Consider the following 21,155-nt stretch of genomic DNA (forward strand, 5'->3'; position numbering starts at 1 on the left):
GTATACCTTGTCATTGTGAGATCTTCCATGTCATGAACCATAACTCTTAAATTCATAATTCACACTCAAGAGAGATTTAAGAGTGGAGTTGAATAAACCATTTAAGTGTAATTGTGAATTCTTTTAGATCCATTATTGATTTGAACTAAGTTTTTGAGGAAATAAGTAAGGTAATGAGAAGATTTATATATATGAGTTCCATCTAGTTACTTACACCTTTGATTTGAGTCGAGTTGTTCATGCCCATAATTCCGCATGAGCCCTATAAGTCAAAAAGTCTTGAGTTGAGAAGTATCTTTGAGTTCACGAGTTAACTAGTTCATACTCACAATTTTGCATGAACCTTCCAAGTTGAAAACCATGAAATCTTCCACATGAAATCAAGAACCTTCAATCCATACTTCAATTCAATGAAGTTAAGAATCCAGTCTAGAACATAAGAGAAAGTCAAAGTAAAGTTTATAAAATTTTCTAAAGTGTTCCACAAATGTTTTCACTTTATTTTAAAGAATTAAAATTCAAGTCAAGAAAGAGTTAAGAGTTGAGTTAAATTTTCAAAAGATATAAGAGAACTTAATATTCCCTAAGAACTAAATTTTCAAGTTAAGTAAGAGCAAGATTTGAATTCATTTCTCTAAAGTTATAAGGGGGACTAAGTATTCCACAAAGGTTGATAAAAGTTTCACATTTAAGTTAAAAGGAATTAAGAAGTTCAAAAAGTGGTTTGAGCTAAAGAGGGTAACATCAATTTCAAAATGAGCTTTTAAACCGAAGGGTGAAGTAAAGTATCTCAACCCAAAGGAAGGAAGTTTAATTAAAAGTATGAGCTAAAGCATGTTTTGGGAGTAATATTCAGCACCGATGTGGGAATGATAGTTCAGATAACTCAAGTCCCCTTGTAAACCATGTATTCGTCATGGGTATTAAAGTTTCCTACTTTTTAGATGATCACGTAATTTTAGCCAAAGGATCCACTAGGTTGAGGATGTTCTATGCAACGACAAAGTATAGGACAGTTCTAGCATCTTGGGCGCGACAATGTATCACTACTTAGGCTCATAGTGGTGGTGGTTGGTTACAGAAACTCCCACAATATTAATTACATGAATCCTCAAGGATTTATGCTTTGTTTTAATGGAGGTATGGGACTTCATTCATGCATTTCACAAGTAGACTTTGAGAGGGAGCATGATATGTTTTTATGATATTATCATCTTGAGTTAACATCATGTTTTTAAACAATTGTTCTTGATATTTCACTTGTTTTAAATTGCTTTATATTGAAATGAGTTCAGTTAAGTATCATGAGTTGAGTACCTTAAGTTGAGTATCTTGAGTTGGTTTGTGCTTCACTAAGTCAAGTATCGTATTTTCCGAAGTTGAGTATATAATGTTTGAGTTGAATATCTTATTCTTCATTTGATTTGAGTTGAAAAGAGGTAAGTATGTTTCCTTTTTATTCGAGATCAAGCTTATGTTATTCCTTAGAATCCCCCTTACATGCTCGTACATTCCACGTACTAAGCCAATTGGCCTACATCTTCTCATGATGCAGACACAGGTATTCAGGATCATACATCTGATAGTTCAAGTAAGCTATGGTGAGCCTCCTTGCTTCCGGAGGATTCCTTTTACTTTAAATTGTTAAGAGGTCGTGGGTTTTTTCCAAACTTCCATCATTGTCATTTAGAGGATCCATAGATAGACAATAATGTTTTAGAAGTTTTCATTTATTTTGTTAAATATTTTAGAGACTAAATTTGCCTTTTTTGGCGAGATGTATATACTTTATTATACAGAGTTTTCTTTGGACTTAAAGTTTTTATTTAACTTTTATGAATTTTATTATGTTTTAAGTTTTTGCATTCTTAAGTTAGCCTTCCGCTTGTAGTCAACAACGAAGAGGGTTTGCTTGCGGACCAACAATAGTCTATGAGTGCGACCACGTCCAGGTTGTAGACTCGGGTCGACATATAACTTCATACACATCCATGGTTAAAGATTATATGGCATTAAAATAACTGGCTATGTACTATGAATTGCGCACATTGTTCCAACTGTATTAAACCGTCAGTAGATAACCCTAAAGAACAAAGGTCAATTTAAATATAAATTTTTACTTTAATGGTTCAACTCATAAAATTCATAGACCCCAAAAAATATCAAACTTTCAAATTTAGATAATCACCAATTTATATTAATTTCTCTCTTAACTTCATCATCATAAATCTGCTTCTTTAAATAGCAAGACCATAACACCTATATGTTCACACCATTGGAAAAAACAACAAACTCTTCCTTTTCTTGCCCAATTCATTTGGTATCAAAGCCAAACAAAATCCCTCTTTCCACATATTCTCTTTGTTAGTGAATGAGCTATCTGCAGGAATAGCCCTTATTTACATGACATCATTTCCACCTTTCAACACAACCCCATCATGTTGGGTCATAATGGGGATCCATGAACGATCACTAACTTTGAATATCCTAATAGAAAATCAAGAAATGGAGCAAGTGATTTAAAACTCTTCATGTACTAGCACAAATAGCGGCGGAGGGGATAGTGATAGCCGTGGAAACGGACACACGTGTCCAGAAATAGTAATTATTCTAATAAGTATTAAAGCCTAGTGGAGGAAAACCTAGACTCTACCTCAACCCCAAATATTGAAAACTTGGCCCCTACATTATCATGGGAGTAAAGCACTTACATTCCCATCAATATTAAATAATCTACCACCCAGTAATCTCACATCCCTTCTACCAAGCCAATTTAACTATCGTAAAGGATCATCTCCATCACATCAACTGCAAAATGACCTTTAACATGTAAATATCACAAATAAAATTAAAGAGTGTTATTTGGTAGATGTTATATTTTTCACGTATTCCTAAATTACAAAGGTTAATTAAAATATTAATTACTAATTCAATATTTCAACGCATAAAACATATAAACCCCAAACAATATAAAATTTAGAGTATCTACAATCAATATTACTTTCTCTCGTAACTTCATCGCCATAAATTGACCTCCTTAAATAGACATACCAAAACATGGACATATATATATATATGTTCACACTATTGGCAAATATAACAAACTCTTTCTCTTGTCTCCCAACAATCATGGATCAAAACCAAACAAACTACATCTTCCTTCGAATTGCCTTTATACTAATGAATGAATTATCTACAGGAACAATCCACTTTTACATGACGTTATTTCCAGATTTCAACACAAACACATCATCTTAGGTCGTAATGGGCTTCAAGAACAATCGTTAACTTTGAATATTTCAATAGAAAATCAAAAAAATTGTTCTAGTGTTTCAAAACTTATTTGTACTAGCACAAATAGTGTCGAAGAGAGTAGTGATAGCCATGTATAAGGACACGTGTGCAATGCACGTTTCCAAAAATACTAATTCTTATAAACTTAAAAGACTAGAACTACTAATAAGTTATATTTGTCACGTATTAGTAGTTCTAGACTTTTAAGTTTAGTAATATTACTAGTTCTTGACAAGTGCATTGCACGTGTGTCCGTCTCCACAATTATCACTATCCCCTTCGACACTGTGTTCTAGTTCTTATGAGTTTTGAATCACTAGCACCATTTTTTTTATTTTCTATTACGGTATTCAAAGTTAGTGATTGTTCTTGAATCCCCATTACGACCTAAGATGATGTGTTTGTGTTGAAAGCTGGAAATGACGTAATGTAAAATGCGACTATGCCTGTAGATTGCTCATTAACTAGTATAAAGGGAATCAGTGGGAATATGTAGTTTTTTTTTTTGTTTTGATCCACGGTGGATTGGGCAACAACGAGAAGAGTTTGTTGTTTTTGCCAATAGTGTGAACATATATATACTTATTTTGGTCAGACTATTTAAAGAGGTAAACTAATGGCGATAGAAGTTAAGAGAGAGAGTAATATAAATTGTAGACACTCTACATTTGAAATTTTTTATATTGATTTTGGTGTATAAGCTATATGGATTGAGATATTAAATTAGTAATTAAATTTTAAATTGACCTTTCTTCTTTAGGAATACGAGGCAAATATAACGTCTATCAAACATGCTCTTTCATTTTTTTTGTGTTATTAACATGTGTAAGGTCATTTTGCAGTTTATGTGATGGGGAGTATCCCTTGAGATAGTTTGATCGGCTTTGCAGAAGGGATTTGAGATTACTCGATTGTAGATTACTGAGGATTTTTTTAAACTAATGATTATTTAGGATTGATGGGAATGTAAGTCTTTTTCTCCCACATAATGTAGGGGCCAAATTATCATTAGTTGAGGTTGGGGCAGAGTCTTTCTTTGCATCAACTAGGCTTTAATATTTATAAGAATTAGTAGTTCTAGACACATGCATTGCACGTGTGTCCGTCTCCACGACTATCACTATCCCTCCGACACTGTTTTTTCTACTGTAGATTAGTAATGAATAAATAGATCCATTTATTGATCTTCTATTAAGATATTCAAAGTTATTGATCGTTCTTGGAGCCCCATTACAACCCAAGATGATGGATTTGTGTTGAAAGCTAAAAATGATGTCATATAAATGTATGATGATGGAGTTACAAGAGAAAGTAATATTAATCGCAGATACTTTTAATTTGGAAATTTTGATATTATTTGGGGTCTATAGATTTTATGGGTTGAACTATTAAATTAGTAATTTATATTCAAATAACCTTTCTGCTGTAGGAATACGTGGTAGATATAATGGCTCTTTAAATTTATTTTTTTAATTTACATGTGAAAGGTCATTTTGTAGTTTATGTGATGGAGATGGTCCTTAAGAGAGTTTGATCGGCTAGGGATGTGAGATTACAAGGTGGTAGATTATTTAGAATTGATGGGAATGTAAATTTTTTTCTCCCAAGATTATGTAGGGGACAAGTTATTATTAATTGGGGTCCGAGTAGAGTATAGGTTTGACTCCACTAGCCATTTAAGTTTATAAGAATTAGTAATTATGGACACGTGCATTGCGCATGTGAACTCATGCTAACTTGTGTGAAGTTGTTATATATATACTAGATAGGCATTAATGCTCATGCTAAAGCACAGGCCCAATATTTAAATTTCGGATGTAATTTTACTTGTGTTTTATCTGCCTATAAAATATGTTTGAGATGCAACGTAGCAATACATATTTTTAAATAAGTTTAATTTGAAAAACGCAATGTCTATAATTTTTTAATAATTCACATTTCTTGGCTTGTGCAATAAAAAGAATTCACATCAAAATAAAAACAAGTGATATGCACCATCATTTTTCTTTCACGTTTCAACAATTAGTTCAATTGTAAGTAGGTCAAACATTCACAATTTAGTATCCACATTCAAAGCATCCACATTCAAAGCTTATCAAATACATGCATTATAAGAAGAAAATATATTATTATAACATTAATCTTGAATAAACCACAGAAAACTTACTTGTAATTTCAGAACTGGCAATTTATTCTATGCTTCATAATCAAGAATCAATACATCATAATCAAGTGACTAATACTACTCCAAAAGCGAGTTTTGTTATCATCTTAATTAAAACAGAAGAAATATTGGAGCAAATAATGGAGGATGTGATTGTACTCTACAAGATGTGTGATTAACTTTTGAAACAATAGACCTCTCAAAACAAAGCCAGAACAACTATTTTTATCTTTCTTTGCTCATACCCAAGCTTTAAGCTCATCATATAAGACTTTATTTTCTTCCTCATTTTCAAAGTGAATGTAAATTACCATGTGTTATACTTTTTCACTCAAAGATGAAGTAAATGCCATAAAAATTAATGCAACATTAACAAACTTCTCAAGATCATTTCGAATGAAAATACAATTAAGTCTCACCTACAACTTTATATTTTTTCATTATCGGGGAAGGTCAAATTATAGCAATAAAGTAAACATTGTGCATACCACTCATTTTCAGTTTTATGACGGCACAAATTTACATACTAAATGTTTGCAGTCATATTTTAAGTCATATTACTCCACTCATGGAGATATTCAATCCGCTTGCGAAGGAAATTGCATGTAAAATTGTGCAAGCAGATCATACATTATAGTTACCTAGTACAAGATACCAAATGATTCAGAATGGAGAGTGAGAAACATGTGGCTTTCTAGTGCAAATATACGCTGCCATAAAATTGTATTTGGGTAATGAATGAGAACCTAAATGCAAATGCAGATAAGTAGCCGACTAAACTAAACTATTATCTATAAACAAATTACACCAATTAACTTTTTATCTTTATTTCTCCTTTGTCTTGGAAAAGGAGAAAATGAGATATGCATATCGTCGGTGAATTTAAATCCAAGGTCTCTTTGATCAGTTTCTTTGCATTTGAGGAAAATCATGATGAACATGTAAATTCAGTTTCTCAGTTGTACATAAATATTTTTTAGAAGGAATATATATGTGGTTGCTAACCTTTTTCTAGAGCTAATGAAGACTTAGAATTGCAACACATGATATGGCATTGTTTGACTTGGCACGATACTTATAAAAAAGACCAACTTAGATCATTAGCCATTCTAACGGACAAAAATTCATATAGTTAAAAAAAACAAAAAAAACTTACTCAACATTTTCTTTTTTCTTAAGCTCATATAAATTAGGCAAATCAATGTAATTGCATTGTGAGGAAGAGAACTCAATAGACTATTATTCTTAGTGATAGCATGTATTTGATTTTCGGAAAATCAAGTAGAAGAACATATGATGTGGAAAAACTAACATACACATACAAAAACATTAATGAAATTAACCACCAAAGAATAGGAGAACACATAAGAGGTTGAAAACATAACAAATATGTATAAAGAAAGAGGCCATATAAAGCAAAACTAAGTGATCGAATAACAGAATATACAGATAGATCAATTACCCATCGTAGGCGTTTACATCCATTCCAGATTTTAAGAAGTCAGTTATATCATTCTTCAAATATTTCTGCATTGCGTATCTCTACTTCCTGATCATTTTGATTTGAGTTTTTGTCTGCATAATTGTAGACTGTTGTTATGCAGAAAATTCCCACAACATAATAACAATTAAGAAGAAAAATAATTTTCTACATTTTGAAAAATCTTTAACAAATTGTCAATCTAACCCATGGAATAAAACATGTTTTTCTTTTATGCATCCAACATTTTTTCTTTTCTTGCTTCACCTTAAAGGTTAAAATATTGGAATTAAAAGAACACAAGTTTTAATTTTGAATTAACCACTATAGCATACGAGAACAAGTAAGAGGTTAAAACTCATGATAAATTAGTATTGCATCTTGACTCGCCTCTATGAAATTTCTCACAGTGAAAGCTAGTCAAAATGTAACCGCTTTCTACCATGTTGGAAAATCTAAGGAGAATCTTGAAATTATGGATAAAATTGAGATAAAACATCAAACAAAAATTACAACACCAAAATACAAGATGAGCAGTCCCTTCGTTGAGTAAGAATACCTACTTTTAAGTTTGTGGATCCAAATTTGACATTGACCGACTAAACAATTGTTGCTTCCTCCTTTTTGGAAAGCTCATTTGAATTTGTTGACGTACAACATCAATCTCTGCTGATTGCATAATATATGATGCATAATCCTTTGTGAATCCCCTTCGAGTTTCAAAAACGCAATTGGACATTTTTGTTAATGGAACTAAAGCATCAATAACCTACACCAATTATAATATATTCATCTGAAAGAAACAACGATATATGAAATGCATATTCCAACATATGCTTATTCTTTACAATTTTTAAAATATGACATGTTAAAATCCCTCTCGTGGCCATTTTTACACCAATCAGAAAAGTTTCATCATGCTTAGTCTTCATAATTGTAAAATATGACATGTTAAAATCCTTCTAGATATCATTTTTAAAGTTCCTAAAGCTACTACAAATTTCTATTATATTTACGTATAAAGAAATTATATACTGACAATTAGACCATTCCCACCATACATTCCTGCTTTAGTTGCATCACAAGAGAAGTCTATGAAAAAGATCGATCACAAATTAGGTCTAGAGAGAGGAGGGTCAATTTTCCAATTCTTTTTCTTGAGTAATTTCAGAACATTAAGTGAGAAAAATTGAAGAGGCGCATGTTAATTGCTAAAAACTTAGTATTGTATAGTGACCATATTACTCTTCGATATTAAGTATATTGATAGATATGCCACTGGTCGTCCTAGATCTTCATATTTCTATACAATGAAAACAATAGAAATTCATTTTGTTACGCCCCTGATGCAATTACACATAGTGACCTTTTGGTTAGCATAGTTACTCTTACACTACAATGACGCAGAATACTTCCATTACCTATCAACGGTTTTAACAAAATAATATGGAGCATACATATAAGGAACTGTAACATAACAACAAGGTATAGTCACATAAACACTACACCACGGCTAGTTGGAGGAATGAAGAACCTTAAACAAATATGTAAGAAAATCTACTAATATTTCACATGAATGATATCCAAAAGATTTCAAGAACTTACAATTTTAGTAAAGATTACAAAGCTAATTCTTGCGCCTTATCGTTCCATGACCATCTCTTTCCAACTTTGGCAGCTAATTTTATGTTCTACCGTCCAAAGCCTTTTTTGATTTGTCATTTTAATTTTGTTGGAGATACAATACCTAGCTTAGTAGTCAACTTCTGCTATCCTCGGAACACATAACAGGGGGACACTTTCAAATACCTTCAAAAACGAAATGAACACCAATCGTCACCTAAAGACCTATAAAACTGTGTGAAAAAATAGAAATTATCGAGCTATAAATTAAAAGATATTTATTTTTCACCAAAGGATCCTAAATTATCTGTTGAAAGTGTGTCAAGATCTTAATTGATTAGGTTAGGTATACAGAACTACTACAGTCTCGTTGTGTGATTCCTTACTGCATTGTCATAGCAGCTATTTCAAATATATTTTTTCCACATTTTCAAATGAAGAGAGCAGTAACAAAGTTAACACCAAGTAAATACTTGTTAAAAGCTTAGACCAATATTTTTCAAAATGTAAATAACTCTTTAGGCAATAAGATAAAAAAACCTAAGCAACCAAGTATGAGATATATTAAAGATAAGAACTTCATGTTTCCTAAAGCGAGTAACTTACAATAGCACAGTGCATAAATACATGGGTAATTAGGACGGTAAGTAGTCAAAAGATGTTGCTAGATTCTAGGTACGCCACACATATAGAGTAAATTCTAAGATAAGGTGTGTAATAAGAATGGAGAAAAGTGAACTTAAATGGCATCCAACGAACAGGGAAAGATGACAGGTGGTCATAGTTTTTTAATTTGTGGTCTTTCTGACCTACACTTTCATCTTTGTTTTGTGCATAGAATTGTGAAGATGGCTAATTATTTATTTGTTTTCTCATCATGGTTTATTTGGAACTTGTATTCAAGTCAAGTGTACTAATCTCTCATGTTAAATATTTTTATTGACACCAACTCTTTTTTACTGGTGTACTTTAAAAATGAAGAAAAATTTATGTTCAATACTTAATGATTTTTGTAATATAATATTCTAGTGAAATAGAAGTCTTACACACGAGAGAGAGTTGAGATTGCATCTTCAGGTTGGTGACACTGAATGTTGTTTATGTGATGAGAACCTAAAAATACCAGTGCAGAATATTGGTATCATGAAGGTCGTCGAAAACATAAAAGGTAATCACATAAAGCAATTTAAAAAGGAGAACATGACAGCTATCTGTGGAGATACCATATACCACACTTGGAGTCCAAGGAAATGGAGGAGGTTTAAGGACAAACGTGTACATACGGAAGAGGCATTATCACTAATAAATAAGGAAATCATTGAAAGATTATGCTTATTGGTTCAAAGAAAGCAATAAAGTATAGATACTTATTCAACATTTGTTATGTAACTGGTTTTACGTTTGGTAGGAGGCCTTTTCTCTATTATAAGAATTAGGTGCTCTTTTTTTGTATACGTTCTTGGGTAGCTATGTTAATATTTAAAGTTCACCAAAAAAGAAAAAATTAGAAATCTTCGCTTGAAGAACCATTTAATTAATTTAAGAAAGGAATTATACAAAATATTCATAAAACAAAATTAAATGACAGCACATCTAATTTTTTACCCTTTAATATTTAATTTTTAACTTGATGAATTTTCTTCAGTGCCATCGGTCTTAAGTGTGATTTTCAAGCGTTAAGATCACAAAAAAGATAGATGATGTGATTCACTTTTAGTATGACCCAACAAATAATGAAATAAACACAGGTCATTATGATATAACTTTTTGCTCAAAACTAACATCATCTAAAAAGTAAATAGAAGAAAACCAAAAATAACACAAAAGAACCTTATAGAAAGCAAAGAGGAAATGGTGGAGATACTGAAAGGAAAATCAAAGCGAACATATGGAACTTAGAATTTAGAATCATTTGAGGTGCTTCATTAGTTTTTTGCAAATTCCACAAAGCATTATAATGATATTCTACAAGAAATATTTAGGGATGAAAGAAATCTTATAAGAGATATAAACACCAATTTTTCTATTAGTTGTACAGAAAATTAATTGACAATCAAATTCGATCATAGCAGATGAGCAACAGACAACAACAATCTGTGACTATACAATAATAGTTATCCTCATTAGAATTGAATCAACAGATAAAACAGAACTCTAAAAGAAATCTTCAGAAATAACTCAAAACTAAACTAATGATCGAGAACTTCAATTACAAGAATCTTAAGTACATTCAATCCGACATCTTTGTCAATTGAAACTTAAGGGCTAAATTTCTTTAAAAGAACCTCATGAAGATGCATGAGCCAAAAAATATCGGGATCACAATGATTTGATTCATCAACATTCAGTCATGCCCACATAATGTCAAAAATAGCAAATTTACTTGTACAATAAGCTTATAATAAAAAAGTTTCATCCAATGTAACTTCGGGGCTTATAAAAGTGGCAGATGCAAAAAAAAATTTTCCTGTTTTTGATAAGCTTATGAGGCTAGAACCTTGAGGAGGATTAAAAAATAATTTGAATTTTTGGTATCAAATTGGTACCGAAGTTAGAGATAAAAAATCAAAAATAAAGCTAGATTGTCGTACCGAGGTTCAAAGATGGATGCCCAACGTCAATCAATGGACAATAATGGTAGAGACCCAGAGCTTAAAACAAATCCGTTGCTTTTCTTCCCTATTGTTATTTGACAAAGAGAGCTTGAATCATGCCTCCCTAATCGTTATTATATTCCCATAAAAACTATAGATCTAGCCATATAGGGTTCGGTTCTTGAAGACACTGGAACATATACAAAAGTAGATTATTTGATCTGTTTGTTCTTAAAAAAATTTCTGAAATTCCATACCTTAAGCAATTTGTGAAGAATTTTACAAGGATTAAAGCAAAAATTGAGTGAAAAATTACCTGCAGTTAAAATACCCAGCTAAGATAGAACTCAAAGTTTGTAATTTGTTGAGTAGAGCATCGGCTTTGTTAGTGATAAGCAAAGAAGAGCGTAGAAGAGTATAGAAGAAAGGTTTGGAAAAAAAACTTCGAATATAATAGAATTTCCAAACTACCCTTGGTCTTCCTTGTTTTGGCGTTTTTATACAATAGATAAATCACATAAATATACTATATTATAAAAATACTTACCATCTATGTCCACATAATTTTTCTAACTAGATATAACATTTTGTTAGAATTAAGAAAACTGTACCGTCTTCGCCTCTTTCTCAACCCTTTTTCCTCTTCTTCTTTTCACTCTTCTGCTTCTTCGTCTCTTTCTTTCTTTCTTTTTACTTTTATGATTCTTCATCTCTTACTTTTTGTTTACTCGCCTACTTCCTTGTCTCTTTCTTTGGCGTTATTTGTCTTCTTCCTCTTTTTTTAAATTCCTTCTTCTTCTTTGAACTTTTCATCTAATTAACCATTCTCAATCAGTTTTTGCCCGTATGTCACTATTTTTATCAAAAAATAAGATGAAAAAAGGAACATAAAGCCCAGAAATTTGTACAAAATTGCATTTTTTAGCATAAATATCAAATCGTAAAAATTACATAAGCAAGAGTTCATCATTGATGGTCATTACAAAACTTCAAACTTTGAACTAATTATCTACTTTTTATGAATTTGTGATTAGTTTTTATAGGTAGTTCCTACAAATAATGGAAAATACATTTGGAGCTTATATCTCAAATTTAGAGGGTTTGATTAAATTTATAATTGATTTAGGAGAAATATTAGATTGAAACTTGAAAAAAATTAAAGTTAATGAAATTATATCACAATTGTATTAAAGTTGTATTACACATATGTTTCATAATTATATTTAAATTGTATTAAAATAATGAACACTATATTATAATACATTTGGTAAACTTCACTCTTTTTTCATAGTGATTTATGAACCAAAATAATTTAACAAAAAACTTGTAATACATTTATAACATAGGCACAAAACATATTGCCAACACCACTCATGTTCTTAGAAATACAACCAAAATAATTTATCACACACTTATAATACATAATTTATTCATGAATAATACATAATTTATTCAGTCTATTAATTATTGTCTTGTCTATTCTCAGTTACTTTTTTCATTGTCTATTTTTAATTCTAATTCAACTTTATATTGTGTAATATGCACTTTGAACACAAATTTAATTCATTTTGTAGTTTATTATTTGTTACTATTAGACTACTTTTTTGATTCATTATTGATATAAACTTAATTCACTTTATAGATCGTTGTTTGGTATTTCATTAGTTACACTTTTTAATCCATGCATAATTCTCTCTTCTAATTCAACATTAATATTTGTGTAATGCTCTTTTAATATAAGTCAATTCATTTCCGAGTTTATTAGTTGATTTTTTAGGATTGAATTACTTGTTTAATGTAACATGTTACAATTTGAAATAGATAGAAAGTAGCTAAGAACTTGAAAATAATCATTTTTGGAAAGTATGAGGAAATGTGGAAAATTAGTAGTAAGTTAAAGTTGAGTTTTGGTCAAATTTAAACAATCATAACTCCTAGTACATGAGGATTTAGGTGTAGTTCCAGATATTGTTGGAATGATCTTGGAACAATCATTCCAACACCGCCATGTTTTGGCTATTTTCGACTCCATATAAGTGAGTTATGCCTTTCTGCAGTTAGACTGTTGGATTAAGGAAAGTCCAATCAAGATTTGGGAAGAAAAAGATTGTCTTTTCAATACCTAATTAAATTAATTCATTTTAAAGGATTGTTTCGGGTAAAAATAAGACTTGGTTCAGTTTATAAAGTTGAGATTAACGTTAGATCTTTTGGAGAAAGAACGCGAAAGGTGAACAAGAGGAGAAACAAGAATTTTCCAAGAAACAATCGATTGATCGTGGATTTCTTCGGACTGATCCCTAAAAGGTATGTGAATCTCTCATAGCGATTGGGATCATTCACCCACTCGCCAAACGTGTTTAATTAAGTGAAATCCGTTCTGGAAGGGGTTGAAAGTTGATGTTCTTGATTTCTATTCTTGAACTTAAATGTGTTCTTGAATTGAGTTGAATGTTGGAGTATTGAGACCTTAATTGTGGAGTTTTTGAGTTTCTTTGAGTTGGGTTCATGAGTATTAATGTTGGGTATCAAAATCAAATATGATTTTGAGGAAGATATTATTGTTTTGGAGAATTGGGGTTGAAAAACAAAGAACGAAAAAGTCGGACAGCTTGCCTGAAATATGTCCACGTCGCGAACTTATCCCCCAGTGAGCAAATATAAGCTTCGCATCTAAGAGTTGAACGTGTACTCCTCGCGGATATCTTGTAGTAGCATCTTTGCATCGCAGTCTTTCTCCACAACGGTGATTTCGTAACTTTTCACAAGTTTAGATTTTCGAAATCATTTCTAATTATCAAGAGATCCCTCCAAAACAAATAATACTCATTGAATCTATAATTAAATTCAAGGATCGACTAAGAGTAAAATTTGAAGTAAGATACAAGATCAAAGTAGAGAGTCAAGTCAAGTAATGTTCATCAATGTTTTCAAGAGTCTTTTAACTAATGTTTTAACTTTGTTTAATGACTTAAGAGTTAAGTTCAGTAAATATTAAAGTTGAAGTACTTTGTTCAAAGGATTATATGGGGACTATGTATTCCTAATGAGGTTTTAAATAAATGTTTTCATATTTAAATACGAATGGAAACTAAGATTTCCAAAGAGCCTTTGGGATACTTTTCTGAAAAGAGTAATAGCTTTCTAACTGAAGCAAGCACGGAAACTGAGAATTCCAAGATAGACTTTGAGCTAAGTTTTTAGCAGATCTCAAATCACAGAAGAAGTATGTCGTTTTTAAACATAAGAGACAACATAATTTGGGAGTAATATTGAGTATCAAATTGGGGGAGAGGTCAAATAACTCACAGTTCCCATAAACTATGAAGCCAAAATGGGTAGAAAAGGATCAAACTTTTTAAATGAATCCTTTTCTAAATAATCTAATGGATCCAATAGTTAGTTCATGTCTTACACCTTTGGTCGGGTATAGGATGCACTGACAATGTGAGGTAGATCGTTTTATTATCATTATAGCTCTTAAGTGATGGTTTCCAGGTAGAGAAACTCCAACAGAAGTGATTACATTATATATACATCAACTTATTGTATTTTTATATATATCTCAGAGTTATTGTGTCTTTGCATACATACAATGTTTACAACATGTTTCAAACAAATTTTTTTAATGTTGCACTTTCTTTAAAATTGCTTTATTTGAAATGAGTCATTTATGTTGAGTTGAGCCAGGTAAGTTCTTTAGTTCCTTAAGATTCTTTCTAGCTTATGTTGTTTATCATTTAAACATGCATACTCATACATTCAATGTACTGGTTGTATTTGTACTGCATTGTATCATGATGCAGACACATGTAAAGAGGATCGGCATCCAGTGCACCATCGATCTAGTCGAGTACTCCAGAGTCCGTTGGTGAGCCTCCTTGAATTTCGGAGGACTCCTTTTAATGTTTCAATATTTCTTTCTTTATTAGGATGTGGGGTATGTCCCAAAATTAATCTCAGTTGTTTTTAGAGGCTTCATGGACAGTTAATAGTTTAATTGTCTTAACATTATCATTTCAAATATTGTTTAAAGACTTGAGTTTCTATTTAGGCTAAGTACTTATATATCTTTGAGTTATATCTCTTATTTAAGTGTTCCAGTGAGTATGTAAACTAGGCAAGGGGTTCGCTTAGGGCAAGAAATGGTATCCCCACATCCAGGGTGTAGGCTTGGGGCATGACAAACTTTGTATCAAAGTACTACACTCAAGAGTTGTACGATGTCTATGAATCCATATTTGTAGAGTCCTAGTTATCATTGTGAAGTGCACCATATTTTTTAATAATAAGACTGCAACATTTAGGAATTTCTCCACTTCTTTCCTATTCTTTTTGTGCGTTAAATTGTGATCTCTAAAAAATTTCTCTCTAATTTGTGTTGGCACGTGTTTTCAGATAGACATTCCTCCACAAAGAGTAGTCAAAGGTCATACAACGAGGAGAAATGTTGAACCACAAGATCAAGGGGTATGTAATGCACATGAAGTATAAACCTTGGAGAAGTTGCTAACGTCATTATTCAGAGAGGCAATTAGGATGTTGAATAGGGCTATGACTAATCAAGTTTGTCAACAAAGAGGAGCTAGAAAAGAAAGGGCTGACACTTTGAGGATTCCTGAATTCTTGAGGATGAATCCCCCAAGTTTAACTAGTTCGAGCAATACATAGGACACAAAGAGCTTCACTGATAAACTGAAGAAGGTGTTCGAGGTGATGTATGTTGATGACGTTGAGAGAGTTGAGATAGTTGCTTATCAACTCAAGGTTCTTTCTAGAACTTTGTTTCATTAGTGGAAAGAGGGCGGAGAGTAAGATGCACCACCTGCGAGTAGTTTTTTTGAGGAGGCCTTGTTGGGGCATTTATCTCTTCAAAAGCTAAAAGAGGACAAGGTATGTGATTTCCTCACACTTAAGAAGAAATATCTAAATGTGTATGAGTATCGGTTAAGTTCACCGAACTATCTAGCTATGCTACGGATATGAAAAAGGACATGAGGTGTATAATGATTTTATTTGTTTTTGGGTTAGGCCATCTATCAGGAAAAAAGGTCTGGGCAACAATGCTTATTGGAGACTTTGACATTTCGAGGTTGCTGGTCTATGTTCAGAAGGTAGATAAAGAGAAGCAAATAGATTGAGAGGAGTTCAAAAACAAGAGAACTAAGACAATGAATGAGTTTGGACAACAGAAGAATAATGCCAACCGGTCATCTTTCCAAAAGAAACATAAGGGTTCCGCTCCATCATCTACTAGTGCACCGGCACCAAAGAACAAGGTTAAGTAGTATGGTCAAAGTTCAAGAGTTAAATATTCTTATTCACAAGGTACTATGGCGCAAGGAGGTAGAAAACTTCTTGCCTACGCTAAGTGTGGTTGAAACCACTTGTGTTTTTCATGAGGGTTCTGTTGGTCGTTTTGAGTGTGGTCAAACTTGGTATTTCATGAGAGAGTCTCCAAAGAATAAGCAGGGAAATGGTAGTGGGGACAATAGATCCCAGTCTTCATCAGTTACTCCACCAGACAAGGCTGCACCTAGAGGAGCTACTTCCAAAACAGGCGGAGGAACAAACCTCTTATATGCTCTTACCAATTGCCAAGAGCATGAAAGTTCGCTAGATTTTTTCACTGGTATGATTCAAGTCTTTGAAATTACTGTTTATACATTGTTAGACCTATGAGAGAGTTTACCTTTTGTAACTCCATATGTTGCAATAAACTTTGATATTATTCCTGATAAACTTAGTGAACAATTTAGTGTTTCTACACCTGTTCATGAGTCCATTATAGTAGAGAGATTCTATTGTGATTGTCCTATTTCCATCAATCACAAGAGTATCATGGCTGATTTAATTGAATTAGACATGGTAGACATTGATGTCATTCTTGGTATGAACTGGTTTCATGCCTTTTATGCCTCAGTTAATTGTAGAACTCGAGTTCTCAAGTTTCAGCTTCCAAATTAGATAGTCGTGGAGTGGAAAAGCAGTTTAGCAGTGCCTAGGGTCATTTCATTTCGTACCTTAAGGCAAGGAAGTTAGTTTATAAGAGGTGTGCCTATCACTTAGTTTGAGTTAATGACTCAAGTGTTGAGGTACCTCCTATTCAACCAGTTCCAATAGTAAAAGAGATTCCACAAGTCTTTTCATATGATATTCTCGGAGTCCCCCTAAGAAAGATAGAATTTGGTATAGATCTTCTTCAAAATACTCGTCGTATCTCTATTCCGCCATATAAAATGGCACCAAAAGAGTTGAAATAGTTAAAAGAGAGGTTAAAATACCTTTTAGAGAAAGGATTCATTCAGCCAAGTGTCTAACCTTGCGGGGCTTCGCTCTTATTTGTGAGAAAGCAGGATAGATCCCTTAAGATATGTATAGATTATCATTAGTTGAAAAAGGTTACCATTACGAATAAGTATCCTCTTCCTAGAATTGACGATCTTTTCAATAAGCTTTGGGGTGCATTTTGTTTTTCAATGATTGAACTTAGATCAAACTACCACATGTTGAGAGTACGCAATGTGATATTCCAAAGACAACTTTTAGAACAAGATATGGGCATTATGAGTTTTTGATCATGTCCTTTGGATTGACCAATGCACTTGCAACATTCGTAGATATTATGAATAAAGTCTTGAAAACTTATTTAGATTTGTTTATTATCGCCTTCATTAGTGACATACTTATCTCTCGAAGGAATGAAGAAGATCATATTTGTCATGTCAGAATAATTCTTCAGACTTTTAAGGATTGAGAGTTGTATGCCTGGTTCTCTAAGTGCGAGTTTTGGCTTGAGTCTGTGGCATTCATGGGTAGATAATTTTTGGTGATGGTATTAGAGTTGATAACCAAAAAATTTAGGTAATAGAAAATTGGCGTATACCCACATCTCCATCTTATATTAGGAGTTTCTTGGGTTTATCTAGTAACTAGAAAATTTGTAGAACGTTTCTCGTCCATTTTGTCTCCTTTGATGAAGTTGATGTAGAAAACAGTGAAGTTTAAATGGTTTGAAGCTTGTGAGAAAAGCTTTTAAGAGTTGAAGAAGTGATTGACTACTACCCCAGTTTTTACTTTGTCAGAAGGAACTCAAGATTTGGAGTGTATTGTGATGCATCTAGAGTTTTCTTGTGTTGTGTAATAATGCAGAATGACAAAGTTATAGCTTATGCCTCTAGACAACTAAAGGTTTGTGAGAATAAGTACCCATCCCATGACTTAGAGTTGGCTGTTGTAGTTTTTCCTTTTAAGATATTGAGTCATCATTTGTATGTTGTTCATGTTTATATATTCATTGATCACAAGATTTGATAATATGTGTTCACTCATAGAGAGTTCAATCTTAGACAGATGAGGTGGTTAAAATTACTAAAGGAATGTGACATGAGTATTCTTTACAACCCAGATAAGGCTAATGTGGTTACCGATGCTTTAAGCAGGTTATCTATGGATACTACTACTCATGTGGAGGAAGAAAAGACAGAGTTAGCAGAAGACGTGCACAGACTTGCATGCCCAGGAGTTAGACATATGGATTCCATCAAAGGAGGAATAGTTGCGACGAACGGGGCGAAATTATCACCAGTGTAGAATGTGAAAGAAAAGCAAGACCAAGATCATATTTTGCTTTACTTGAAGGCTAAAGTTCAAAAGAAAAGAGTATCAGCTTTTAACAAGGAACAGATGGTGTGTTGAAGTATCAAAAGTATATTGTGTCTACAAATCGTAGATAGACTCCAAGAAAGGATAATGGAAGAAACTCATAACTCCAAATACTCCATTAATCCAGTTTCCACAAAGATGTACATCAACTTGAAAGAAGTATATTGGTGAAATGGTATGAAGAGGGGAATTGCTTAATTTGTTGCCAAGTGCCTGAATTGGGAACAAGTTAAAGTAGAGCACCAATGCATGGTAGTTTGGCTCAGAATATAAAACTTTCGAAGTGGAAGTGGGAGATGATTAATATAGATTTCATCACTGTGATGCGTCGAGCTACCCCCAGACACGGACAAGGGACCTAGGTCCACAACTGATCTCAAGCTAACCCTGCTGGCATGATCATGATCATAATAAAGGAATAAAATTGATGCAGAAGCCAAATCATAATTTAAAGAAATTTGAAATGCTGATGAGGTTAATACAAAGAAGTTATTAACTCAACACTAAGTTGAAACTAACTATGTCTGAAAGTAGCCTCTATAACTGACTAGAAATGTTGGGACGAACCCCAACTAAGTCTAGCAAAAACTGAAACTAAAAGACTAAATACTGAAAATAGAAACTCATGACTATTGTCCTTGGAGAATGAGGACTCACCAATGAATCTACTGAACTGGAGATCAAATATCGATCTAAGCGCAATTAGGAACCTGAACCTACATCATAAGAAGATGTAGCGCATGTGTGCGTAGTACATGGAAGGTACTGAGCATATAGGATAGAGTAAAACTGAAATGAAACATAACTGAACAAGCACAAAAACAAGTAAAATGTTTTGAACATGATATACTCAATTATGAGCTAAATGGATGCAATGACCAAATTTAAAACATGCTGAGACTGAATACTAACTGAACTGTAAATATCGTCAATACAATAGAGTCTGACTGAACTGTGGAGCTAATACTAACTTATAATAAAACCACATGAGCTAAATGTGGAGTCATATGTATACTCCCCATCAAGAGGACAGAATATACTCTGCCATAGGTATAAAGGCATGATGGTTTGATCACTAAACTGATGCCCACAGAGGGGACTTACAACCTACCTTTCTAGTTGTTCTAGGACTATTTGGTATGCTGAACCCTAATCCAACTCGATACTATGCTACTCCCAATTAACTGATTAACATATTATGAATGAATTTCAGTAAATACTTGATCACTTAAAACTGAACATGCAAACTGAGAATGCAACAATTAATCTAATAATGATGCATTAATAACTGAGCATGTATATCTGAAGTAACTGAAATATCCGACCTAGAATGTGTAATTCAAGAATTAAATAAATACATAGATAAGGTTCTAGAATTTAGGCGATAAACTGAATAATAACTTTACAATCTGATTTGGAGCATATATTTAACTAATTTGTGATGATGTGTTGTACTTCTTGAAACCCATGGTTTAATCGTAATAAAAGAATCAAGAAATGACTGAAAACTAGGTATCTAATTGGTGAAATAAACCCACTAGTGAAATCCCACATGCCTGGTGATGAAATTCATGGATAAATATTTAGATTTTGGTGCTGGAATTGTTGGAACATTGCTGCGTTCTCGAACTAGGGTTTTTCACTTTTTTCTCTTTTCTTGGTTCTAATTTTCTAAATTTTGATTTATGATTTTGACTTAGGTAAGTTATAGTTATGTTTCTAGGATTAAACTGACTAAAGTCTGATGATTTAGGATCAAAACAACATATCTTAGGGTTTAAACAAAGTAGGAAAAGACAAAAAGACTCCTGACATAAAAGCTGTCGGAGTCAATGACAGTGTCCACTCATTGACCGTACGTCGAATGACGATCCATAATGGTCAATCGTTGTTTATGACTGAGAGTTCAGAGTAAGTTGGATAATTGATGGAGTCGAATGACAAACCGTACTGGTTGACCGTCGTTTGTGACTAAAGTTGAAAGTCAATTGGCGAATTGATGAAGTCGACTGACGGACCGTTCGTCGACTGACGATCCATATTGGTCGACCATCATTTGCGACTAAGAACTGGAAGTAAGTGATCAATCTACAGTCTGTACTAGTCGAACTTAGTTTATGACTTGGAATTTAGAGTCAGCTATCCCATCAACGGAGTTAACTGACGAACCGTAAGTCGATTGACGGTTCATAGTTGGCTTTGTCACTGGCACCTGCAACTTTTGAAATCTATATATTTTGTAGTTTTTTGGATATGGGATGTTACATTATCTCCCCCTTGGGACCATTCATCCTCGAATGATGACTATACTAGCTTAAATAAAGGGAGAGATGTA

Source organism: Solanum pennellii, chromosome 7 (assembly GCF_001406875.1).
Source record: "Solanum pennellii chromosome 7, SPENNV200".
NCBI lineage: Eukaryota > Viridiplantae > Streptophyta > Magnoliopsida > Solanales > Solanaceae > Solanum > Solanum pennellii.